Source organism: Equus przewalskii, chromosome 17 (assembly GCF_037783145.1).
Source record: "Equus przewalskii isolate Varuska chromosome 17, EquPr2, whole genome shotgun sequence".
NCBI lineage: Eukaryota > Metazoa > Chordata > Mammalia > Perissodactyla > Equidae > Equus > Equus przewalskii.
In genome coordinates this window covers 64,847,742-64,874,891 of record NC_091847.1, presented here as the reverse complement: position 1 = coordinate 64,874,891, position 27,150 = coordinate 64,847,742, and the positions used below count along the sequence as shown (strand labels likewise).

At 34.8% G+C, this 27,150-nt stretch overlaps 1 long non-coding RNA gene across 4 annotated transcripts; it reads left to right on the top strand.

Moving 5' to 3' along the window:
• The first annotated feature begins 2,427 nt into the window (after positions 1 to 2,427).
• Positions 2,428 to 24,354, top strand: LOC139076658 (uncharacterized). 4 transcript variants are annotated; one of them, XR_011528479.1, is made up of 9 exons: positions 2,444 to 2,548; positions 10,251 to 10,325; positions 10,603 to 10,662; positions 11,300 to 11,410; positions 12,762 to 12,974; positions 14,124 to 14,208; positions 15,610 to 15,692; positions 17,925 to 18,006; positions 21,828 to 24,354. It is a non-coding gene; the product is annotated as an uncharacterized lncRNA (long non-coding RNA). The 4 variants fall into 4 exon arrangements; XR_011528478.1 differs by lacking the exons at positions 2,444 to 2,548; positions 10,251 to 10,325; positions 10,603 to 10,662 and having other exon boundaries at positions 11,292 to 11,410; positions 21,828 to 23,071; XR_011528481.1 differs by lacking the exons at positions 10,603 to 10,662; positions 11,300 to 11,410; positions 12,762 to 12,974; positions 14,124 to 14,208 and having other exon boundaries at positions 21,828 to 23,071.
• Positions 24,355 to 27,150: the final 2,796 nt, after the last annotated feature.

The window sequence follows — 27,150 nt, the reverse complement described above, 5'->3', positions numbered from 1 at the left end:
ATTTGTTCGATTATCAAATCTGTCTTTGTTGGAGTAGGAGGAATGCTTTCTACATCCTCAGACAAAACCAGCGTCCCTCTCAATCAATTTTGAAAATATGACTTCTAGGATTAAATATAAATATAATATCTGAATTACACGACAATTTGATAAATGTAACATAAATTTAAAGCTTAAAGTTGTTTTGAAACACTGTTAATCAACATAAAGTTTCCTCATCTTGAACTCCCTTAGAGTCACAAAATAAAAACGAAAAGGAATTGATGCAGAAAATGTTCAATTATTGAACAAATAATTGAACCCATTTCATATGTGGGATTCACTGTTGGTATCATTAATTCAGTATATGAATAATGACATTATTGTTTGGGGTTTTTTTAGTAGCAAAATTTGGTTTGATGTTGAAGTAACACATAAATGCCTTTTCGAATCCTAAATTATTTGGGAATGTAATATTAAATGGTGTATTCATCACATGCTAATGATTTAATAGCAATGGACGTGTTTTAATTCAGCATTCAGCCATGTTTAACTCATGAATTGTCATCATAAATTGTAAGTTAGTTCTCTAGTGAGATACTAAAGTAATTTTGGTTATTTTTTGGCTGAATCTTAAGTAATTCAAATAACTTATGTTTTTAAAATATAGACAACATTATTATTAAAAACGTAATTTAATTTTCAGCACTTAAAAATGCCATCTTTGTACAAACTCCTTCGTGATTTTATTCTAATTTCAATCTAAACTGTATTGGGAAAATGGGAAATAAGACTTTGAGGAAATAATCCCTTTTAAAAAGTTTACACTCTAACAGAAACTGAGTAGAAGTAAATTAGATTTGGATTAAAAAAATACACATCTTGGGCCTGGCCCTGTGGTGTAGTGGTTAAGTTTATGTGCTCTGCTTCAGTGGCCTGGGTTCGCAGGTTTGGATCCCAGAACCTACACACTGCTCATCAAACCACGCTGTGGGAATGTCCCACATACAAAATAGAGGAAGATTGGCACAGATGTTAGCTCAGCAACAATCTTCCTCAAGTAAAAAGAGGAAGGTTAGCAACGGATGTTAGCTCAGGCCAACCTTCCTTACCAAAACAATTTAAAAAATAAATAAATAAACATCTTTACAGTTTAATTCAACAATTTTTTCAACAAGTATTTATATGGTGTCTCTTATGGCCAGACATTGTTCTGGATGCAGGTATGGACAAATGTGAAGGGGAGTGACACAGTCCTAGGAGATCAGAAAGTACAAATATGACTTCAGCACAATTATAAAAGGATCAGAAAAACACCAAAACAAAGCCAAAAGCCAAATAAGCATATATGACAGAAAAAAGTCAATTTCATTAATATTGAAAAGCTTCTAAAAATCAGGAAGAAAGTACAACAGCCCAATTGAAAATGGGCGAAGTGACATGAGTAGTATACATAAGAGGAAAAACAAATCATTTTTAAACCTGTGAAAAGACACATAACCTCACTTGTAATAAGAGGAATGGAAAGTTAAGCTATAAATTGTTATTTTTCACCAGTCACATTGGTAGGATTTTAAAAAATTGTCACATACTCTATTAACAGAGAGAAAGAGAGACAGGCAACCTTGTATGCTATTGGTGGGAGAGTCAATTGACAGTCTTTGGAGGAAATTTGGCCAATGTCAATCAAAAATAAAATATATATAACCACTTCCAACAATTTGTTTTACTCTTCAAGTGTCCAAAATTGTATTAATATGAATATACATGTTTACTTATAATAAGCGAAATATATCAAATATCCATTAATAAAGGACATTCATTGTATAATATATATGTAAAGTATAAAAAGAAATATATATTGTATAATGTGTCAAATACGTTATCATACATTCATACAAGAGAATGCTGTGCTACTGTTAAACCAAATATTGGTTTTAATAGGAATTATCATGGAATTATCTCTAAGATATATTGTTAAGTGGAATACGTAAATTGCAGAACGTTGTAGAGAATATGTTACAACTTTTTTTAGCTATATAAATGTGTGTCAGTGTGCTTTCATGTGTAGAATTTAATTTATGGAATATTTTTGAAGGATACAAAAGAAAATTATATGAATGTTTGTCTCCGGAGGTAAGCTGGGGACTTGGGGAAATATTGCAAAAAAAAGACCCTTATTTTACTTTGTATAATCTCTCTTCCTTCTAAAATATATGTTATTCATAAAATTATTAAAAAGATATTTAGTAACATAGGTGATAATGAATGCCTTGGTTTGGGTGGTAAACTCAAGATGCAACTAAATAAAATCAGTTAGTGTCATTTGGATATGGGTAGTTAGAAAAAACTATAAAAGATGACACATATTTCTGGCTTAGTATTTTCTGGCTTAGTGATCAGATTCTATCAAACTCATTCTCTCTCACATTTGCCAATATTTATTTCACTTTCTTCCATTACCAATTTCTGAAGTTTCATAGGGAATATATTTGCCTGTCAGACAGTAAACAGCATTATCCACTAGTCCATGGGGGAAGATGCAGGATCAGGAGCTCCTGAAGGCCAGGTACGTTAGTGCATCTCAGTCTGGGCTGTGAGTGAGGGTGGGGCTCCCCAAAGCAGAACCCTGGCTGCTGATCGACTGTATATGTATTTGTTAAAATTTCTTTTCTTTATGAATTAATCACTTTTTAAAATATTCTCCATTACAAAAACATTAGAAAATATATTTAAATTGTTAACATATTATAACCAACAAAATATTACTTCCTTTAAATGTAAGATTTTTATAAAAATTAAATAAATATGTTCTACGTTAGCATCTGTTATAAATTATGACCTATATCCATCCTACCACGCATCCCACACACAAAGTGACAGAAGTACATGATAGATGTTTCTGTTCCTTATGGCTTGGGCATGTCTGAATCCACTTCTTCCAACTTGGCTAAGATCTTTTTCTTTGTTTTTAGTTCCAACATTAACTATTTTTAATTCATTAGTTTGGCACACTATGATAATATGTAATATGGAACATATTCTATACCTTTAGGACTAGCTGCAAAATTATAGACATAGAATACATTTCTAAAACAATTCCTCCAGGGGACCTAAGCCAAATGTGACTCAACTGAACAAAGATCACTCAGAGAAAACTGTGCTTTTCTTTTCTTACTTCCTACCCCACTTTCAGTAGCTCATTTTACCAGCCAATAAGATGTAAATAAAAGTGTATGCAATTTTTCTTATTTAGCTAACATTTTTCTGAAAAAGTGTTTAATAATCAAGTTTTTAATTAACGTATATTCATACAGAAAAATTTGCTGCTTAAGGAAAACAGGGGTAAATCTTTTAGAGTTGTAACTTATAATGTTTGATTTTTTTCTTTCTAAATTTTTAAGTTGTTACATAATGGATCTTTTTTGAATATGATATAACAAAGTAGCATGACGGGAATTATTCATATCATTCATGGTAATTAATGCTGCAAAACTGTAACATCTTATTGTATACATTACGGTGAGCAAAGATTTGGTAGAATTTCTTAAGCATAAATTAAAGGGAACATAGAGCAAGCCATTATCTCAAAATATTATAAATTCATGAAACTTTCTTCTTGGGAGTTTAGCTAGTTCCAGGACATAACCTGACATTTCCTCAATAAATTAAACAGAGAATTACCATATGACTCAACAACTACACTCCTAGGTACACACCCAAGAGAAATGAAAACATATATCCAAACAAAAAACTTGTACACCAATGGTTATAGCAGCATTATTCATAAAAGCCAAAAAATGGAGATAATCCAAATGCTTATCAACTGACAATGCATAAACAAAATGTAGTATACCCACACAATGGGATATTAATCAGCCATAGAAAAGGAATGACGTCCTGATACATGAAACAACAGGGACCAACCTTGAAAACATTTTACTAAGTGAAAGAAGTCAGTCACAAAAAACCACATACCATATGATTCCACTCATATGAAAGTTCGGATTAGCAAATCTGTAGCAGTTGCTTAAGGCTGGGGGATATGGAGAGTAATAGCTAAAGGGTACAGGGTTTCTTTTGAGGTCATGAAAGTGTTCTGAAATTGACTGATAATGGTGGTAATAGTTGCACATATCTGTGAATATACTAAAAACCATTAAATTATATACTTTAAATGGGTGAATTTAAATTGTATGATATATGAATTATGCCTCAATAAAGCTGTTTAAAATTTTTCAAAGGGAAAAAGAATCTGACACTGGACAGGTCAGGACTGGTGTAGCTACTCAAAGTTGTCATCAGGGTCGGAATCTTCTGCCCATCCATCCCTTGCATGCAGCTTTGATCATTAAGATTTCAATGTGACTCCTTCATGTCTAACTCATGACCACATTCCAATAAGAAAAAGAAGCAAAAAGTGTATGGCATCTATAACAGGAAAGCAAAAATTTACCCAGAAACCTTCATTTTCTTGCCTTTGGGGCCAGAAATATGGCCGTCCTCAACAGCAAGAGAGGATGAGGCATTTGTTACCTTTACCTGGACACTTTTTCACATAAAACAAAATCTGGGGAAATGTATATTAGGTAGGTAGTTCACGGAATATGTCACAAATTTCTATTAATAAGAGATATTTGAATTCTACATGTCTTTCACTTTTTACCAGGGACCAAGGTTCAGAAGATCTTTTAAAAAATCAGTATTAAGGTTATAGAAAAATAGGCACTTATGATAAAAGAGACTCTGATACTAGAACAATAAGCAATTAATACTGCCTTCTTAATCATAAATATTATCCTACTATTATCCATCTTCACAGAGGATTTTTTTAACTTAGCAAAAATCATATAGGAGCAAAAGGCTGACATTTAATTGTTTGTTTATAATTTTCTTAATAAATTCATAAATTCAATGGATTTATTAATTCAGTTACCATTGAAGATGTTCTATTGTTCATGCCATCTCAAGTTGATAGGCATATACAGCCCTCTAGTTTGATGATATTATAGAGGAAATTTTAACTAATAGGATGAGGTTTAGGGATGTTTTACATTGGAAGTTATATTTGGACTAATTCTTAAAGGAAAGTTGTTTCTAATCAGAGAAAAGAGGAGAGGGCAGTGAATACCAGAAGAACAAGTGGTAAAAATACAGAGGGGTGTTTTACAAAAGTGATGTTGCAGAAAATAGTGGGAAAAAAAACCCCTGCAACAAGTAAGCAGGTACACAGAGAGGGCATGAGGTGAGATGTAGTTGCTGAAGTAGGTTAAGCTACTAATTAGCATGGATCTTACTGTATGGACCATGTGAGCCACTGGGACAGTTTAAGAAGAGTTAGAAGAGGCCACGTACATTTTATAAACTATAAATAATTGTATAAATGCACCAATGAGCAGTGCATGGCTTGTAATGTTAGAATCCTGAAAAGGACTCCTTATAAAGTTCAAAAGAAATCTAGTCTCTCTTTGGCCTGGGGATCACAATTACTTCACCTTCAAATGATTTACTATACTGCAGTGCACACCCAACATGATGATAGGGTGGTTATAAAATATGTTCTAAAATATCTTTTTAAAAAAGGAAGGATTATATGAAAATTAAATTTTTCTTTGAAATGCGTAAACTACTGTGAGCAGAGATTCCAATAAAATGATTACTTTTTCTGGATCATATTTATATTAGCTTATTTTTTCAGAGTTTATTCTTATTACTAAGATTTTATCTAGTCTTTTGTAGAATGTTGCAATCAACTGGCATTGTACCTATTACTTTTAGTCATGTTTTTATTAAGAAGCATTGTAACTGAAAGAAAACCTATTTCATTGTAACATACAATACCTTTTTTCATATATTTCAAAGTATCTTATTTTATAATATTTTATATACCCAAGAATATAGTAGTAGGTTTTTCAAGTATCTTATTTTATAATATTTTATATACCCAAGAATATAGTAGTAGGTTTGTTTGCTTGCTTTACCAACGTTCTATTTTATTTTGGAAGGTGTGAGGGAATCTCTTTGAGATTTACTTGCATTAGGAATCTGGAATATTTCTAGAACATTTCAGGTATAAAATTAATATACAACAACTTGTATAAAATATTTTTAACAGTAAAGCTTAGGCTTTTTTCTGACTCATGAGTGGTTCTAGAAATAGCACAATTTAGAATAAAATCTTAGGGAAAAAATGTAATTTTATAAAGAGAGTCATATTTTAGACAGTGCTGGAATCAAGATTCATGGTTTTCATCATGTCTCTGCCACTAACTTCTACTGTGGATCCTACTGGCCTAAACCCATTCTCCCCAACGTGGAGGGAACATGTTTTCTCTCTCTTTTCTTGGGCAGTGTAGTGTGGATGGATGACACCTGGAATTGCTATTACCATTTTTCCACCATGATGAAAAATATCCTACAGCCAAAGGTGACACAGGAAGACAGAAATGAGAGAATCACTGAGAAATGGAATTGGAACTCTAAATCATTCCTGAAATCCTCCCACTTCTAAAACCTTAAGGTTTCATGAGCTGGTACAGACCTTTCATTGTTTAAAAATGTTTTCATTGAGCTTTCTAATACTTGCTAATGAAAATCACACAATTGACAGATTAGACTATTCAAAAATTAAAAATAAAATTCCATCAATATATATCGCCTTTTGTATCATAAAAGATAGTGTGATGTAAAACAGAGACAGAGGCATGAGTTCTAATTTAGTTCAGTGTGCAGAGTGTCCTGAACAAGGAACATGCACTGGAGATAGAGGGTTGCATAAGAATCTGAGTCTCATTTCAGAGTTAAAGGGACTAGGAAGAAAACTGGCTCATAAAAAGAAAATTTTGCTAAAATATTGTCAGTGTGTATGAGCGTGTGTATGTGCAAATGCTATGATTAGGGTGTTCATAAGAGAGACAATCAACACGACTTCTGAGAGTGTCTGAAGGAAACAGTCATTACTAAATTGAAGAAAGCAGGATGACTTAAGACGTGAACAAAGACCAAACATCACGAAATGGCTAATTCTTATCATGTAGCTATTTGACTAAAACAGAGAGTGTAAGGCAAGGATGAAACAGAGATGAGCTTGCAGAGATAGGTTGTGAATGAGTGATATGCATTATGCTGAGAAGTTCAGGCTTAAATACTCTTAAGTTGTGAAGTAACAGTATTTCAAGCAAAAATATTAAGTCTACTGATATTTACTGAAATCAACAAAACACATGGAGTACATTCAGAGACTGATAGCAGAAGAAAGAAATTATGCATATAGATGAAGAGAATATTATTTAAAATAAAAGTTCCTGAAAGTTAAGGGTTTATACTGACTAAATCACTTAATCACAAACATTTAAAATGACACCATGCCCTCAAATTTAAGACTAGATAGAAGAAATTAATAAAGTTTTATGTATTTGACATTTTGTTTAAACTTAGAGGAAAGTGTATTGTTCGGAAGAATAAAGAAAAATACCATTTTATTCTGTAGAGATGGACAGCAAGATGGCAAATCATAAACTGTGAGAACAGTCTATCTTGAGCAGGTTCCCAGTTCCACATGTAAGGAGCTTGGAAGTCATCACTCCTTCCTGGCAACAAGTAGAAAATTGAACAGACAGAAAAATCAACAATGCTTCTTGGATCATTAATTGAGAAGAGAACATAGGCAAACCACTGCCCACAAGACTGGAGAGACATACAGGCGAAAACAGGGAGTTATGGCTTACCAGAGTAGAAACTCACAAGCAGAAACCACCCCAGGAACTAGTGCTGGGGTAGGAAAACCTGAACTGTAATTGATGAATTGCTGGAGACTCAGTGTGAACAATTCAGCATTAAAAACTCTAGGGGATCCAGTCACAGGGGGCTCCCACTGTATTGCGAGATTCACCTTCAAGAGCTCAACCAAGTCCCCACAATAAATATCTGAGAAAAAAGTCCTTTCATATATCCAGCAAGGAGAAGCAAAAATGAAAAATTTTTAAATACAGCATCTTCTTCACAAGGCCTGCTCTCAGGGGAAACTGGTTAACCAGAGCCTAATCTGCTGGGGTGTTATCAAAGCCTAACTGACCTGGAGGAAGGGGAACACCCAAGTCTAGCTCACTCTAGCCATCCTGTCCCGCCTAAGGGAGAGAAAAACCTGAGAAATTCCTGTGAAGTCAACAGTCCAAAGGTATGGGCTCACTAGAAGACTGAGACCTTATCATCGGACTATAGAATGCTTCCCCTCCCCCTCCACCTCACCATCACTAATACTGAGTTCTATTTACAGCTACTCCTTTTACTCAGTACATCACATCCAGCTATCAGGAAAAGTTACATGGCATATCAAAAGGCAAAAAACACAATTTGAAGAGACAGTGCAAGCATCAGAACCACACATGGCAGGGATGTTGGATTTATCAGACCAGGAATTTAAAATAACTTTAATATGTTAAGGGCTGTCATGGATAAAGCAGACAGCATGCAAGAACAGATGGGTAATGTAAGTAGAGAGATGGGAATCCTAAGAAAAAAACAAAATAAGTCCTAGAGATAAAAAACACTGTAAGAGAAATGAAAAATTGCCTTTGATGAGTTTATTAACAGGCTGACATGACTGAGGAAAGAATCTTTGAGCTAGAGGATATATCAATAGAATCGTTGAAAACCAAAGCCAAGGAGAACAAAGACTGAAAAAAGAAAAAGGACAGAATATCTAAGGAAAGGACTGTGGTACAATTGCAAAAGATGTAACATATGCATGATGGGATACCAAAGGAGAAAAAGCAGAGACAGAGAGGGAAGTATTTTAAACAACAATGATTGAGAATTTCCCCCAAATTAATGTCAGACACCAAACCACAGATCCAGAAAGCTCAGGGAACACCAAACAGGATAAATGCTAAAAAGTCTATACCTAGGCATATTATTTTCAAACTACAGAAAATCAAAGATAAAGAAAAAATCCTGAAAGAAGCTAAAGGGTAAAAACACCTTACTAACAGAGGAACAGAGATAAGCATTACATCTGACTTCTCAGAAAACATGCTTGTAAGAAGAGAATGAGGGGTTATAATTCAAGTTTTGAGGAAAAAAACCCCACCAACCTAGAATTCTGTGCCCTGTGAAATTATCCTTTAAAATTGGAAGAGAAATAAAGAATTTCTCAGACAAACAAAAGTTGAGAGAATTTGTTGCAAGTAGACAACCCTTGAAAGAAATGTTAAAAGAGTGCTTTAGAGAGAAGGAAAATAACATAGGTCAGAAACTCAGATCTGCATAAAGCAAGGAAGACTATCAAAGAAGAAATCAGTGAAAGTAAAATAAAAACTTATTTTTCTTATTCTTAATTCAGCTAAAAGACAATTGTTTAAAATAATAATACCAACAATGTATTCAATTGCATATGCTAATATATGTCATATATACATATATATGCTTACGTATGCTTATATAGATATATAATTTTATATAAGTGAAATGCTTATATATAAGTGTATGTATGCTTATATATAAGTGAAATGAATGACAACAATGAAACAACTGACAGGAGAGAAGAATTGGGATTTTTTTTATTATTAGCTACTCACATTACCTGTGAAGTGGTATACTGTTATTCAAAGTAGACTGGACTAGCTGTAAATGCATACTGCAAACTCTCAGGCAACCACTAAAAAAAGTTGAAAGAAGAAATATAACTGATATGCAAAAAAAGGAGAGAAAATGGAATCATATAGAATGCTCGATTAAAACCACAAAAAGGAAGAAAAAGAATGGAAGACAAAAACAGGAACAAAGAACAACAAAAAGAAAAGAAAGGCAACAAATAGAAAACAGTAACAAATATGGTAGATATGAATCAGACTAAGTCAATAATGACTTTGAAAGTCAATAGTCTAAATGCACCAATTAAAAAGCAGAGATTGTCAGAGTAGATCAAAAAGCAAGACCCATCTATATGTTGTATACAAGAAATCCACTCTAACTTTTATAAAGATACATATACATTAAAAGTAAATTGATGGAGGAAAATACACCATGCTAACACTAATCAAAAGAGAATTAATCTTCATGGCAATAGAAGAGAATGGACATACAATAGGAGATATCAAACTCAGAAGGTGGAGTTAATGCATAGTGAAGTAAAGACAGCAGGTGTATAAAAGGGTTTGATCATAGCTTTCTAATCATCAGGAAGAGAACTAAATGAGATATGTGCCTGGTACAGAGTAAAGCTCATTAACTGCTAACTATTGCTTTTCTTGTTTTGATTATTTCATCTCAAGCCCTTCCCATGGGTCACACAATCAAGAACACATAAGAGCTCTGCCAGGATCAAGACTGCTTTATACAATATTATTGTGAGTTAATTTCAATGTTCTTTACTTGGCAGTATCTCCCCGGCTATCTGATTCCTTAGCTTCATACTAGAAATTTAAAGAGACTTCTCTGGCTTAACTCTCTACACTCACTCCCGGATTCTGTCAGCATTTGTCCTCTAACTCTAAGGCACACCTGCTTCCACAGTTTTGACCTGTAGGATCCAGGGTAGCCTGCAGTGGGAGGATACCAATTATATTCATTCTGTTTCTCAAATGTGTGTTGACATTTAGAAATCGCATATTTCATTTTCATTAGTGGGAAACTGCCTCCGAAATATGTCAATGCTGACGTCATTGAATCTCCTTCATTTTGCAGGTTAGTAACTTAACCAACTTCAATAAATTTTATATTCTTTTATAGACATGACCACATAACCACAGAGAGCTTTGTAAACAGAAGCCCTATTAAAATCTAGCAGGTATATTTTAGCACACAGTTAAATTAGGGTGAGGGCGCTGGAAATAATTAGTTTTCCTCTCCATGATGACAGAATTCTCAGTTACTACATGTACTCTGAGTAACACGTACCTGCTATGAGAACAGTTCAGGTTTTTAGTACACTTCTCTCAGAAGTGTAACCAAAGCCAAAAATATTACTGACTAGTTCATACCACACCCTAAAACAACCAGTGGTTAATTCTCTTGTGCTTTTGGGGAATAGACTAATCCTTTATAATAACAATGACTGGCATCAACTAGCCACATTCCATATCCATGGGATGAGGTCTAAGTACTTGATTATTTTAAAGTATGTGGCCAATTATGTGACTTTCCTGTTGTCCAGAAATAAATACCTAGAAGAGAAATGTAGTATGAGTTTATGCAGAACTGGGAAAATTAATCTCATTTCACCTTCTTAAAAGATTTAGAAGTTTATAGTATTATGGTCCCAAGAAAGACTTCTCTGGTTTCTATTTTTGTTTTAAATGATATGTAAATCCTTCTTTATCAGTTACCAAGGATAAGATGTGAGTTGAAGTAATGACTCAACTGTACCAGCAAGGCAAATGAGAGATTCTCCAATGACCATTGGAGTTGGCCAGTCGATAATGAACTCAATGAGGTAAACCAAATAAATAACAATAAGTAAATACCATAATAAAGAGTTACACACACACAGCCATTCCAAATCCTCAGAAAGCAATCCTCATTGAATCAGAATTGCTTTTAGGGTTCACCAGACAAACAGGTCAGGAAAATATTAGCCGCTGATTCCTCTCTGACAGTAAGTGATGTGTAGTAACTTATATTTGCGGAACTCCTTCTTAGTGACCAATTACAACTTCATAATCAGTCCTTTCATCTGGTAGGTCAAATCTTCTGGGACTGGATATTGTTTTTAATGTGTTAGAAATTGCATGAGAATTGAGTTCACAAACCCTGCGTTATATTCATAAAATTCACATTGTATGAATTTCAGCACATTACTTATCATTCTTATAAGTTCAATTTTATTATTGAAGATGATATAAATAATACCAATTCTTATCGTTGAGAATTTGAATAAAATAGTAAATGTTAAATCACTTGTAAACTGTTAAATGGTATAAAATGATTTGTTGTTATACAGCATATTTCTACAACAGTTCTTGCAATGTGAGCCATGGGTCATAAAACTCTTCTCACTTTGTATATCTGAAAATGTCTTTATTTGACCTACATTTTTGGATGATAGATTAATTGAATGTCAGATTCCAGGTTGATGGTTCTTTTGTAGACAATATGGTCTTTTGTTGTTGATCAGTGTTTTTTCTCTCATTATCTCCGATATTTTGGTTCACAAAGCATTTAGCCGTTGATTTAATTTTTTACCATTTATATCTTGCTTTGCACTTTCACACATCACTTTCAGTGTGAGGTTACATGTCTCTAATTCTGTAAAAAGACATCTCACCTATATTCTTTTCAAAAATTCATTTTCTGTCCTTTCTTCTACTATTTTCTTCTGGAACCCCTCTTAGACCTATGTTGACACATCTAAACTTTCCCTCCATTTCTTTGACTGTTGCGCATACTTTACATCTTTGACCCTTAGGCTGTGTCCTGGAGGAGTTCCTCAGTACTCTCTCTGAATTTACCTGTTAGTGTTGTTGGTACTTCCAATGATTCTATATTTCATTTTCAGATTTCCAAACTGCTTCTTGTGTCAATTCTACCTGTTTTTGTAGTTTTCATTCTCTGTATATAGCTGTTATTAATCTTTTCTTAGCATCACAAATTTATTTCCTATAAATCAGTTTCAGATTGTTTTATTACTTTTATTTAGAGAGAACTTTAAAAATATTGACTTTTTAGTAAACTACCCATTTTAGCATTAGTTTCTCACATATTTTGGAATTTTGATTTATATACTAATACTTAATAGGAGGGGTTTTTAAAATTATTATTCATTCTTTGTCATTATTTCCTTGCAGATCTCCAGGTCCCACAGGTCAAAATCAGGTCTCGAATTTGTAGTTCAAATAGCCACGTTGTGTTAAAAAGTGCTAAAATTATTATTTTAGTGATTTACGAGGAAGAGATGCTCTTAGATAGTAACCTTATGAAAATACCTCTTGGGAGTTGGATATTACGATAGATTGGATATTGTTCTCTACTCATCACTCCTCCCTGTTAAAGAGTTATACGTAAGTACACTTTGCTGTGTGACTTGCGTACCACACATTAGAGTAATGGAGACTGTGTATTTACTTTATTGAATTTGGCTTGGCTTAGCCTTATAAATTGCTTTGGCCAATTGGAATGTTAGCAAATGTCACCGAAGGCAAAGTTTTATATATACATACATTATTCACCTCAGCCTTTTGAATTTCCACCATCCACTAAGAACAGAACCCTCTCTTTGCAGCTGCTGTTCCCCAAATGATAAGAATTCCAATCTGTGGTAAAGGTAAATCCAGGCAAGCCCAGCTGGGATCAACTAAACTATAACCAACCCAGAGACCTATGATTGAAAAAACTATATTTTGTCATTGTAACTGATCAAGTTCTTGAAGTTATTACATAATATTTCTGTATAAATTGCTAACTAATCTAGAAGCATGAATTGGCAAGAGTCAATAAAGAAATGACTAAAGTCCTCTGCCTAAGAAATAAATATAAATTTGAAGGGAGGAGGAAAGAGAGCAGAGAGAGAGGGAAAATGAAGAGAAAGAGACACACAGACAAACAGATGTGGGTGTCATAGCAGAAGGATGGAACCTGAGGAGAAAGTAAGTTAGCAAAAAAATTCCTGGTATCAATTTAGTCAAAAAACTTTAAAGAATAGATTTATTTAACATTTAAATAAAAGTTAATTTTAAAATAATCCCTCTCTTATTTCCCAAACCTTTTGTAAACTCTATTATGCATATAAAAGTGCTGCACAGGTACCTTTTTTCATTAGACATCAAAGAAAAGCAGTTGAGTTCTATATTTCACGTAGGTGGAAGGAAAGAGAAAGTTATACTATGCAGGGGGAGACAGAAATGAAATTAAGAAAGCAGAGAAAGCAATAATTGAGAGTTAGAAATGACCATGCAAATAGAAACATGAGGGAATTTGCAGAAATCTTGGGCAGAACATCTGACTTTACACAAAAATGGGTTAAAGGGCTTGTGCCAGCTCCACAAAAATTTCAAAAGACAAAGTTACATTTGTTGAAAATTATAACTCCCACTACTATAATTTCTCAATTCTAAGAGGCTATAAATCATCAGATGCGTGATAAATGTAGTAACAGATTTTTCTGGAAAGAAAGTTATATTAATTGCATTTTTCTTTTTTTATTAACTTAGAAACAACAGGAAACATTTGCCAACGGAGTTTTAAGTTGCGTGGGTTTGGATTCTGTGAGAAGGAGACCCCATGTCAGGATTAACTGTGTGAGAGATTTACTGGGAAAAGACCTGTAAGGGAAGATGGGGCAGGGGCCAGAAAAGGATGGGAGATGCTTCAGACCATGGAGCAGGTCCAAAGTTGGTGAAGGAGAAAAACAAGGACAGAAAGTTTGGGGGGAACTGCAGTTCAGTTCTAAGAAAAGTTTCAGCAAAACCAGTGGGGAGTCTTCAAGTCAAAGTGGCCTGTGGGGAGAGGACAGAATTTCCCAGGAACTGGCCAGGCTTAGAGTCTCTGCCTGATTCGGTCACTGGTTGAGAGTGGCCCCTGCCAACTGTGGCCTCTGTGCAAATACAGTGATGGGTCTCCAAGTGCAGCACATGAGGTCAATTATGCTCCTTGCAATGGAGATGTGAGACCTGAGCAGAGCATTTTCATGGCTGTCACACTTGTATACCACTTTCTTAGGCAGATTCCAATCAAAGTTTGTGTCTGAGCCTTCTTCAGATTCAGAAGCTAAAATATTTTCTGAATTACTTTTGAATAGCACAGTGACATATTTTGTACCTTTTGTTTTTGTAATCTTGAGCTTTTTATTGTTTTTAGAATTGAATTTATAATTTTGAGTTATATTGAAAAATATCAATGTAGTGAATATATTGAAGAATTTCATATTTGGCTAAATTAACAACTTTATTTTTCCCTTTAACTGAATTGTATATTTCTGGAAGTTAAATGGCTTTTCTTAAAAGTTAGCTGGTAACTTTTGACAAATAAAGGCTCAACCTATTCTTGCCTTTAGAATGGTTGACCTAACCATCATGGACCAACATAACTAGCATAATGTTATGTTCTATTTCAGGAAATTTAGCTATATTTTAATTGCCTGTCTTGTGACAATTAACAGGTTTTGTATACAGAAATTTTTTATGTCACTGCTACAACATTTGGAGGCATTTAAATTACAGATTCGGTCTCCAGATTGAAAGCAAATCTAATTCCATGTGGTGCTATCTAAGTAAATAATGTACCTGTGGTGACTGCCTGATGGATATATATTTTATCCATCACTGCATTTGCATTGTACAAATAAAAACAAGTATATCAGAGGGAGATGTTTTTATCCTCTGGCTTCTTTCAGGATTTTTATTTATATCTGATTTTCTGTGGTTCTAGAAATATGCCTAGGTGTAGTTTTTTTTGGGGGGGTGGGTGGGTATTTTTCCTGGTTGTGTTTTCTGAGCTTTCTGGATCTGTGGTTTGGTGTCTGACATGCATTTGGGGAAATGCTAAGTCATCATTCTTTCGAATATTTCTTCTCTTCCTTCCTCTCTTTCTTCTCCTCTGGTATTCCCGTTAGGCATATGCTAGACCTTTTGCAGTTGTTCTGCAATCCTTAGATATTCTGTTTTGTTTTTATCAGTTTTTGTTTTCTTTACTTTTCAGTTTGGGAAGTTTCTATTGAGATATCCTCCAGCTCAGAGATTCTTTCCTCAGCTGTGTCCGGTCTGCTAATAAACCCATCAAAGGTATTTTTCATTTCTATTACAGTATATTTTATCTCTAGGATTTATTTTTGGGTTTTTCCTAGGATTTCCATCTCTCTGCTTACATTGTCCATCTGTTCTTGGATGCTGTCTACTTTGTCATTAGAGCCCTTAGCTTTTTAATCCTAATTGTTTTAAATTCCCAGCCTGATAGTTCTAACACCCCTGCCGTGTCTGGTTCTGATGCTTGCTGTGTCTCTTTGAACGGTGTTTTTTGCCTTTTGGTGTGCCTTGTATTCTTTCTTGATAGCTGGACGTGATGTACCAGGTAAAAGGAATGGCTGTAACTAGGCCTTAGTGATGCAGTGGTGAGGTGTGGGGGAGGGGAAGCATTCTATAGTCCTAAGATTAGGTCTCAGTCTTTTACTGAGTCTGTGCCTCTGGATAGTGAACTTCACAGGAGTTTTCAGTTTTTTCTCCTCCCTTAGGCGGGACAGGATGGCTAGAGAGTGCTAAAGTTCGGTATTTCCTTTCCTCCAGGTCAGTTGGTCTTTGATACGCCAGCGGGCTAGGCTCCTGTTAACTAGTTTCCCTTGATGGCAGGCCTTGTTAAGAAAAACAGAGTGCTCTGGTGAATTGCAAAATGGTTCCTTTTCCCTTCCTCTTGCTGGAAGCATGAAGGGATTTTCCTCAGCTGTTTACTGTGGGAATCTGCTCAAGCTCCTGAAGTAAATCTCACAAAATTGTAGGGATCCCCCTATGACTGGGTCCCCTGGACTTTTTCACTCTCGGACTTGTCTACACTCAGCCTCCAGCCATTCATCAATTACAGTTCAGGTTTTCCTTTCCTGGCACTGGTGCCTGTGGTGGTTTCTGCTCATGAGTCTCTGGGTCCCATAAGCCGTGACTCCCCCTCCAATCTTGGGGGCAGCGATTTGCCCTGTGTCCTCTGCTTTCTAAGCATCCAAGAAGAGTTGATTTTTCACTATGTTCAGCTTTTACTTGTTGACGAAGTGGTGACTGCTCAGCTCTTTAGGTGGGGGGTTGGAAACTGCTTTCCTAGCTATGAGTTTTCCACTGAGTGTCTCTGTTAGATTACAGCAATGCCCTTCTACTCCTAGTTTGCTGAGAGCTTTTAATCATGAATGGCTTTGGGATATGTCGAATGCTTCTCCTTGCATGTTTTTTAGATCATCGCATTTTTTTCTCAATTTTCTGCTAATGTGTTTAATTTCATAGATTGATATTCAAATTAACTAACTTTGAATCCCTGGGATAAATCCTTTTGATTGTAAAGTGTTATATTTTAAAATATTTCTGGATTCAAATTGCCAATGTTTTATTGAGGATACTTGCATCTTTGTTCATGAAGGATATTATTCGGTGATTTCCTTTTCTTAAAATATCTTTGTCAGGTTTTTCATCAGGATTAGGCTCATAAAATGAGCTGGGAAGCATTCCAATTTTTTATTTTATACATTGGACGTTTTAATTTTTTCTTCCTTTTTTCCCCTTGATCAATCTAGGTAGGGATTCATCAATTTCATTAAAGTTTTCAACAATTTGGCTTTTGGCTTTATTTTTCCTTTCTGTTTGCCATTTTTCTATTTCTTTTCTTTATCATTTCCTTCTTTCCTTTTTCAAAGATTGGCCTTGAGCTAACATCTATTGCCAATCTTCCTCTTTTTTTTCTTTTCCCCAAAGACCCCCCAGCACATAGTTGTATATTCTAGTTGTAAGTCCTTCTAGTTCTACTATGCGGGATGCCACCTCAGCATGGCTTGATGAGTGGTGCTATGTCCACGCCCAGGATCCGAACTGGCAAAACCCTGGGCCGCTGAAGCAGAGCGAGTGAATTTAACCACTCAGCCAGGAGGCTGACCTCTATCATTTCCTTTCTTATACTTACTTTAAATGTAATCTTCTGCTCTGTTTCTGGCTTCTTAAAGAATTTGATTCTTAATTTTAGACCTATTCATAGTTTTAAGTGATATTTTCATATCATTGTATAATTCTATGATTATATCATTTCCTAATAATTCTGGAAAAATATCTTTTTGAGGGACTGCATTGTATTTTTTAAATTTATATTTCAAAAATTCCTTGTGGAAAATTTTGAGAACATAATCCAAATTTTTTGATACATCATCACAGAATAAACATTGCTATCTCAATAAGTTATGGAATTAATAATATTCATAGTTGGGTTATACTTTAAACATCAAGAACAATGTCCAAATTAATATTTGTTTCTTTGCTAATTATTATACCTAGGGTCTAAGTCTTCAGGCTATATTCACAAAGTCCTAAAGAAATTTTGATGTAAAAGAAGGTTTTGGATATCTAGATATCTCTAGTAAGTATTTCTTTGACATGTAATAAAAATAAAATCTAGAAGTGTGATAAATATTCAAAATAATTTTCAAAAGATATATTACCTTTTTGTTCAAATCATGTTTTCTTTCTGTCTCCTTCCTTGTCCCAACCCACTCCATCTACTGCAGTCTTAAGAGTCCATTCTTTTGAAATCAAAGAACACACTGTTAGCTAAGAAGAAAAATATGTTCTCATAATGTAATTTAGAAGTTTAGATGCTTCCATAAGTCCTCATATATTTCAAAGGACAAGAGTGTAAATGAGTTTTCAGTGTTAGACAATTCAACTCATATCAAATTAACAAGTAATAAATAACTTTAAAAAATAATAATTAGAATCATTTTTCTCATATAGCATTGGCTTTTTATTGCTCTGTTGACGTTATAGAAGAAATGATTTGGAAAAAGAGAACATTACTTGCTTCAAATGGCACATTATTTAGTTAATTCTTTAGCAAGTTCACCATTGTCAGGCTTAGATTATCCAAATTTTAAAATCGGATTTTGAACAGTCATTATTATACTGGATGATATTTAGCATTTTTCATCAGGGTTTCTGATCCCTTTATGTTCTTCCCCAAATAATAGGCTGCATGATGTTAAACATAATGGCATTCTATTTTGTGTCACTGGCAAGAAGCCCTATCTGACTTCAAACTTACACAAATAGACAGAGCTCCTTTTTATTATTTACTGTAAGAGAACTTGGAAAATATTTTATAAAATTAACAACCACATTTAAAAAACAATAACTGCATTGACTGTATTCTTAGAAACAAAAGAATATTTGTAATTAGGAATATTAAGAATGTAAGTTCAAAAGGTCACCATTTTCTTTTATTGTGTGCTGTCCAGCTGCTTATGATGATTTCCATGAATTTATGTCAATCATGAAAATGAAGTATGTATCAAGAATTTATTATATTTTGTGGGAGGCCATTTAAAAGATTCTTACTTCTATAAGACGGTCTAGTCTTATTTTCTAGGGATTAAAGAAGTACACAAAAGAATAAAAATTAAGATACAAAAATAAACAGTTTATCTTTAATTGATGATAGACATCTATGTCAGCATTTCATAATCATAAAATTATAATTATCGTTTAATGAGTGCCTACCATGTGCCAGATACCATGCCAAGACCTTTGCATGCATTATCACTTTTAACTTAATCCACGTAGCAATCGAATGTGTACTCTTATTATGTAGGCACTGAGTTTTTTAGTAGCTAGATAATTTGCCTTGTTTATTCATTTATTCACTAAATAAGTGGTGAATAAGGATTCATTGCACTCAGATATATCTGACTGCAGATCTCAGATTGTTAACCATGTCACCTCTCCATGATAACTCTCTTACGCCTCATATGCAGAAAAATAAGAATTTGCAGGTAAGTCAAGTCAACTTTACTAATTAGGAAACATGGAATCAAAACTATTGACATTATTAGTTTCGTCTCTTTCTCTATACTGTGTCTTTTTAACATCCTAAATATATAAGCATTTGTTTTCTGGTACAATATATATAAACTATCGTATGTAAGCATTTTGAGGAATCATTTTCCTTTCTTTTTTCTCCAGCACCTAACACAGTACTTGGCGAGGACAAATGTTATTTGAACCAAACTGTCAGATTATGAACTTCAGAAGTATATTTAGATGCTCCCACAGTTCTAAAAGCGGCTTAACATATAAGAAAATCACAACTAATTAAAATCAGATTTGGAAAAATTTACTAAAGTAAATAAAATGTGACATCGTATATATGCTAAGTCAAGGAATTCCAAAGATGTTCAATTTATTATCCACATGTATCATGCTTCAGAACCTGGGTGTGGTACACATTCATCTCATGATTTTATTTCAGATCTAAATATGTGCAAGTGATGTCCTCTTTCACCTAAAGGCAAGTTAATAAGTATTCACTGAATGATGAAAGTGAGTTCAACGTGTCTCTTCCTAACATGTATAAAACAACCTATGTTAAATTACAATTTTCATAGAAGGATACCTGGACCCTTCTTGTGGACTCAAGTAAAAAGCATCCATCTGAGTTTGGATATATGCTAATTTCCAGGGTGAATCAGATTATCTATCAGAGAACGTTATATGGGATAAACTGAGTACAGTTAAAGACACAAAGTGCTGAAGAACAAAGTCTCAGTGACCAACAGTCTGAGACCAGGATGAAAATAATCATTGTTAACGTTGACTCAGTGATCACCATATGTCTGGTACTAATAGAAATCCTTTAGAGATTATCTCATTTGAGCCCCATGATGGGTTTTCTTGTAAATAAAATAACTACAACCCCCGTTTTTGCCAATGGGAGAAAGAGAAACTTACAGAGATCAGTGACATGCCAGAATCATACAATTAGGAAATAATAGTTAGGATTTGCTCTATACTATCCATCTCTAGAACTCATACTCTTAACCCTAAAAATAAAATATTGTCTATAATCAAGACTATGTATAAAACATTATTTGAATTCAAAAATTAGAATATATTGACTCTAAACATGTAGGTAAACATCAGAAAAGACTCTTGGAGTATTGGAATTCAGGAGACTAGGGCCTTATCTTAGCTCTGAGCAAATTACCTATGATTTACAGGCAACTCACTTTATCTTTTTGTGCCTCAGTTTGTCAATTTGTATATCAAGAAGACTGGAAAAGATGCACTTACTATCATCTTCCTTCTCACTCAATATTTGTAAATACCCAGCTGCATTATGGTGTGTTTTCTCCTGTATCTGATTTTGCCACAGGCTTCTCTTCCACTTCCAGTACACAGTGATATTTACATCAACGAGGATGAAGTTAAACATCAGACATGGTGTAAAATCAGGCTCATAACTACTGTTAATTGAAATGAAGACAACTTGATTCAACACAGTACTTAAGAAGACAAAAATATAAGCTTATATTAACTTAGACTTAGGATTTCAGATTTGAACCAACCCAAGTGCTAAGCTTAAGGACAGTAAAATGATGTATCTATAAGAAAAATGTCTTTAGGGTTGTAATTCTAGGAAATAAAAATTTCTAAATATATTAAACTACAAGGGATTTTTTTATCATGCAGTAAATAAAATTTAAGTTTTCTAGGTAATCTCTTACACATAATACGAAACAATACTAAAAATTAAAATATAACACTAAATTTTAGCAATTTATCAAAAACTAAGTTACATGAATAAATCAGAAATCTTTTATAGTCTGCAATTTTGAAACTAAAATAAATGACAGTTGCAAGCCCTGTGGCGGAGTGGTTAAGTTCATGTGCTCCGCTTCAGCAGCCCAGGGTTTCACCAGTTCAGATCCTGGGTGTGGACATGGCACTGCTCATCAAACAATGCTGAGGTGGCATCCCACATAGCACAACCAGAAAGGCCTACAACTAGAATATACAACTATTTACTGGGGGACTTTGGGGAGAAGAAGAAAAAAGAAAAAAAGATTGGCAATAGATTTTAGCTCGGGTGCCAATCTTTAAAATATATAGATGTATATATATGCACATATATATATATGTATATATATATATTCCTACTTTAGTTACAAGCGATTTATTCTATAAAGAAGATATTCCAAATGTTGTTGGGAAACTAAACAGTATTCACATGGATAAATAGAAGTAGTTACAGTTTCATTTATGGACTAGACCTTGTTTGCTTGTTCTTTGATCCCATTCTACTCTTATTTCTCTTTCAGAGATCTAAGCCAAATATGTATTTGTAAATTTTATGGAATGAATTTGTTTAACATATTCAGCTGGATCTGTTCCTTCTGACTCATGCAGGGAAACAGCCTGGCCACCCACCTCAACAAATGCTTGAGGCCCACATGTAGCCTGCAGACAGCACCTCCCCCCACGGAGCACAGGAGCAGGAGGCCTGTGTCCTGTTATTTGCCACCGGCATTGCCCGCCACATGTGGGCACCGACGCAGATACTCAAGCTTGTTCTCTTGCTCCTGCAACATCAGAGCTGTCCACCATCTCAGGCAGCTATTTCTGAAGAACAAGAAAAAAGGATTGACTTTCTTTAGGTTCTAATTGAATACTGTGAGGCTAACGTGCCCCAACTTATTTAAGAGATGGATCTGATTGAACCAACCAAACAGCACCTGACTGCAACATCCTGCTACTGTGACACTGACGTCTCCTTCTAATCTCCAGTGCTCTCATCCTCAAAATAGCCTGGGGTTTTTTCCCCTTTATTCAATAACCATTCTCTCTCTATTCTCAGATAGGTCCATTTCTTAACTGTTCTGGAACTTTTTTTCTTTGAGGAAGCTTAGTCCTGAGCTAACTACTGCCAGTCCTCCTCTTTTTGCTGAGGAAACCTGGCCCTGAGCTAACATCTGTGGGCATCTTTCTCTATTTTACATGTGGGACGCCTGCCATAGCATAGCGTGACAAACGATGCCATGTCCGCACCCAGGATCCGAATCGGCAAACCCTGGGCCACTGAGAAGCAGAACATGCGATCTTAACCACTGCACCACTGGGCTGGCCCCTGGAATTTTTTTCAGAGAGAAAAATATGGAGAAGATGTTAAATTGTGTGGAGATGTTTGGCTGACTTTCATCTAGAGAAAAATCCCTACCTTAAAATATTCACAAAATAAAAATGAATTTTAGTTAAAGATCTAAACATTTATGCAAAACCTATATAATATTAACTGCAGAAATGAGGGATATAATCATAATTTTGTAATTGAATTCACGTATATAATTGAAGGTAATATCAAATAACACTCAAAATGGAAACTCTAAGAAATAAGATAGGGGGCTGGCCTAGTGGCATAGTGGTTGAGTTCACACTCTCACTTCGGCAACCCAGGGTTCACTGGTTCAGATCCCAGGCAGAGACATACACACCGCTCATCAAGCCATGCTGTGGTAGCATCCTACACACAAAAATAGAGGAACATTGGCACAAGTGTTAGCTCAGGGACAATCTTCCTCAAACAAAAGGAGGAAGATTGGCAACAGATGTTAGCTCAGGATCAATCCTCTTCACAAAAAAAAAAAAAGAAGAAAGATATATTAGCATGTATTAAAATAAAAATATACTATAAAACAATTTAAAAGATAAGTGACAAGGCTGAGTAAGTCATTGCGATATATAAAATAAAATGTTAAAATGTGGAATATATTTTAAGAGATCTAAAATTCTACTTTTGAAGATAAAAAACTCAGTGGAAAGAAGGCAAGTATGAATAGACAAATCACAAAAGATGAAATAGTAATGGCCGATAATCATTTAGAAAATGCTCAACGTTCAACCTCACTAATAACGAGGAAAATGTGTATCAGCACAATTAGAAACAATTTTTCACTCATTGACGAAATTTAAAGAAAAAGACTGCTACTATCAACTATTAACATGGGTGTCAGAAATGGCTTCTTTCCAATAATGTCGGAAGGAGTAGAAATTGGCCAGATTTTTAGTAAGAAAATCTGCCTTAAAAAATATATGTTAAAACCATTAATAATTACCTAGAACATAAATTGCTTGATTCGGGAGCCTAGATCTAGAATTTATTTGCCATTATCTGTACCTGGCATTGTTTTACATGCACACAGTGGACAGAATTATCAACTCAATAATTTATTCAATTATTTACTCACACGTCTGGATTGAATTATTTATTCAAAAAACACTTTGCGTTATTCCATTTAGATGGCATTAAAAATGTTATTCTGGATAATATGGCATGTTGATAGTTATTCCTATAATTTTCTTCTTACTAAAGCAAAATAGAAACAGTTGAAATAAATATGTTTATTGGCCTAGAAATCAACACCAAAGAACAAAGATCTAGGTTAAGCTATTTCTAAAGTAACTGTTAAAACAGTCTCAGTTATACCATATTCTTTTTTTCCTTTCTAGTTTCCTTTAATTTCTGTTTCTAAATTCCAATGTGTACCTTTATGACTTCCATGTTCATGTCAGCAAATATTTAGTATACATTTACTATGTTTCACACAATTTGCTATGGATTATAAGGAAAGAAAAAATAAATACAACATGGCTTAGCCCTAAAAAACTGGCTGCAGGAGCAGACACGTATGCAACAAGCAACAAGGATGCCAGGACAAAAGTGGTCAAAGCTCTAAGACGTAAAACAAATTCAGTGGAGGGAGGGAAGAAGGAAAACTAATTCCAACTCTGGCGGGTTAAAAAAACTTCATTGAGGAGTTGCATTTTATGCACATTACACAAGATTGATACTTAATTGTCTGTAAAATCATATGTTTTCTTTTTTTACAACTGTGTTCCTTAAAATGCTTCAAATAAATACCAGTTTTATAAATCCCTAGAGGAGCTTATGATTTAATATAATTCTTTAGTGATTCCTTGATGAGGTGAATTATTGTTCTCATTGTTCTTTTATAGAAAGCCAGATTCCCAAATACTGGAGAGTGAAATTGTGATGAGCACACACACCAAATATAAATCAATTGAGTGATATTCCTGAAGTTATTGATGAGAAATTGAAAAGCTCACTTTGAAATTAAAGAAAGCTTGTAAAATTTTAATGTGACATTTAGTGCTTTGTATGGACATTATATCCATCATAGTAACTAGGAAACAATTAAAAGTTTGCATAAAGGATGAATTACTGTTCTTTTTAATGTATCTTTTCATGTTATTAGATCTGTTGGCAACTTTCCCTGCTACGTGGTTAAATCTTCTTTATGCGTAAGCCACTGACACATAGGGCAAACAAAAATTTGATTTAACTCTGTGAGTTCTGTGTGCCTTTGCCTCCCTCGAACACTTCAAAATGTCCCAGGCACCTTATATTTTTCTGTTTTGTCATTTTTTAATGTCTTGCTACGCCTCAAAATAAATATAAACCACCCTACTCCTGCCATGGACACCTTAACATCATGGTCATTTGAGGAAACACTGAGGGTTTTTTTCTATTTTTTATTTTGAGCCAGAAAAAAGATTCTGGGGCACGAGGCTATCAGTCACCTGCTTGGGAGGGTACAGCCCTATTCCCTGGCTGAGCGATGAGAGAAGGAGGAGGGTACGGTGGTGCAAAGCGGCACAGAGGGAGGAACAAAGGACAGGGACAATGGGCTAAGAGTTTTCCGGCATCTGTGAAAGGAAAGGAAGCGGAGGAATGGAAGCTCTCTGCCTGCAGACCACTGCCCTTCTGCTCAGTGAATCATTCCTCATCCTGTACGTCTCAATTCAATTTCTGCCTCCTCTGTGATCTCCTCCCTGACGATCTCAGGAGTGCCTGAGCACTATTTCTTCTATTTAATTTCACACAAATATCTATAAAAGCAAGCATCTTGCTGTTACTAGCATAAAGAAATGTGATTTTCTTAGCAAGGGTATTCAGCCCTGCCCTTAAAAGAGAGAGTGCTTATTTAGAAGTTGCTGGAGTTATGGCCTGAGATGCTCCTAAGTTGAAGGAATGTTTCTCAAGGAAGACCGCAGCTGGGCACCTTTTGAACTTTTTTTAATGGGGTTTGCAAGCTGAGGGCCAACACAAAATTGCCTGAGACCATAAAGGATATTAGAGAGGAGAAAGGAAGAGCACAGGGTAAGTAGACAAAAAAAATAGAGAGATAGTGAGCCTAGAAAATATAACTGAACTTTCAGACATTAAAGTGATTACAGAGATAGGAAAAGAAAGTGTATTACATACCAAAGAACTTCCAAAGTTGCAATTGCTTTGGTGATGGTGGTGAAAGGGTTGGTACGTGACTATGTGTTGGGCCCAGGCTCTAAGCGGTTGTGGCTGCAATACCAGCTTTCCACATGGGCTCTACAGCTGTACTTGTCTATTTGCAAACTCTCCTTCCTGAATGTAAGCCAATTAAGTTAAGTACATGTGCTTTTTCATCTTGACATCTCCAGTAACTCACATAGTACACAAACTATTTGTTCAACAAATGGTTGTTGGATGGATAAAAAAGTAATGATCCCAATTATGCTCAGACACAGAGTGAGAGATGGAGGGAGTTGGGCTGACCCATTAGAACTGGGAATAATGCAGCCACTAGACAAGCCAGTGACTCTAGTGTATCTATGCTTTTGTCCCCACTATATCCGAGGGATAGCCTCTAGCAGCTAAGTCTTCATTTCTTTGGCTAGGTAACCCTAAAACACAACAACAATAACAAAAACAAAGAAGGTATATCTTTATTTCCTGAGGCTAAAGGACAGCCTACTATTTACTCCAGTCTTTTCACCAAATGTTTGTCACCCATTACCAAATACAAACACCAAAGTGTTTTCCCTCTATTATCTGTCACCCTGGCATGCCCATTTGGGGAAATCTAGGGCATAAATTCCCATCATAACTATGTATAGGGGAAGTCCGTATTCTCTAATAGAAATAGAAAATCTATCCTCTGTGTGTATTATGCAACTGATCTGTGGCGTCAGCATTCCAACATCTAGAGCTAAAATTCAGAAGGCTTTGTTATTCTTGTCTTTAAGAAACTCAGACTAACAGTTACATATTACAAAAAGATTTTAAAAATTGAGTTCAAGTTCTAAATATTGTAAGCCTGGGAAATTTTTCCTCTAAAATCACACTGGCATGTTAAAAAGTAAATATACACTCAATAAGTATATTCCAAAGCATCACTATGTTTGAATAAAACTGAGGGAAAACTTTGTTTAAAATATATCAATACATAGATATTAAAAAAATGAAACAATTCTAATGAAAATAAAAGTCTTAGGGGCCGGCCCGGTGGCGCAGTGGTTAAGTGCGCACGTTCTGCTTTGGTGGCCCTGGGTTCATGGTTCGGATCCCCAGTGTGGACATGGCACCGCTTGGCAAGCCATGCTGTGGTAGGCGTCCCACGTATAAACTAGAGGAAGATGGACACGATGTTAGCTCAGGGCCAGTCTTCCTTAGGAGAAAGAGGAGGATTGGCAGCAGTTAGCTCAGGGCTAATCTTCCTCAAAAAAAAAAAAAGAGAGAGAAAAGTCTTAGATAAGATTTATGATGATGGTTCCTTCAGATGTTAGCCTCTGAGGAGCTAGGATTTCCTTTTCATTCCTAGAGAATGGATCGATTAGTGTTAGTCTGTCTAAAGAAGAAAAGTGGGAAAACTATTCTCAATTTTAATGGAAGAAAAAA